This window comes from Oncorhynchus tshawytscha, linkage group LG24 (genome assembly GCF_018296145.1).
Source record: "Oncorhynchus tshawytscha isolate Ot180627B linkage group LG24, Otsh_v2.0, whole genome shotgun sequence".
NCBI classification, from domain to species: domain Eukaryota; kingdom Metazoa; phylum Chordata; class Actinopteri; order Salmoniformes; family Salmonidae; genus Oncorhynchus; species Oncorhynchus tshawytscha.
Genome location: NC_056452.1, coordinates 4,357,560 through 4,358,621, shown reverse-complemented (window position 1 = coordinate 4,358,621; position 1,062 = coordinate 4,357,560).

Genomic DNA, 1,062 nt, shown 5'->3' with positions numbered 1-1,062 from the left:
CATGGTATCAGCTATCAGCTCAGCTATCACCATTGAGACCGTGTCTGTGCCTCGACCTAGGTTGGGCAAAACTAAACATGGCGGTGTTCGCCTTAGCAATCTCACTAGGATAAAGACCACCTCCATTCCTGTCATTACTGAAAGAGATCATGATACCTCACATCTCAAAATAGGGCTACTTAATGTTAGATCCCTTACTTCAAAGGCAATTATAGTCAATGAACTAATCACTGATCATAATCTTGATGTGATTGGCCTGACTGAAACATGGCTTAAGCCTGATGAATTTACTGTTTTAAATGAGGCCTCACCTCCTGGCTACACTAGTGACCATAATCCCCGTGCATCCCGCAAAGGCGGAGGGGTTGCTAACATTTACGATAGCAAATTTCAATTTACAAAAAAAAAGACGTTTTCGTCTTTTGAGCTTCTAGTCATGAAATCTATGCAGCCTACTCAATCACTTTTTATAGCTACTGTTTACAGGCCTCCTGGGCCATATACAGCGTTTCTCACTGAGTTCCCTGAATTCCTATCGGACCTTGTAGTCATAGCAGATAATATTCTAATCTTTGGTGACTTTAATATTCACATGGAAAAGTCCACAGACCCACTCCAAAAGGCTTTCGGAGCCATCATCGACTCAGTGGGTTTTGTCCAACATGTCTCTGGACCCACTCACTGTCACAGTCATACGCTGGACCTAGTTTTGTCCCATGGAATAAATGTGGTGGATCTTAATGTTTTTCCTCATAATCCTGGACTATCGGACCACCATTTTATTACGTTTGCTTCTCATAAGAAACTAGCTCCCTGGTACACAGAAAATACCCGAGCTCTTGAAGCAAGCTTCCAGAAAATTGGAACGGAATTGGCGCCACACCAAACTGGAAGTCTTCCGACTAGCTTGGAAAGACAGTACCGTGCAGTACCGAAGAGCCCTTACTGCTGCTCGATCATCCTATTTTTCTAACTTAATTGAGGAAAATAAGAACAATCCGAAATTCCTTTTTGATACTGTCGCAAAGCTAACTAAAAAGCAGCATTCCCCAAGAGAGGATG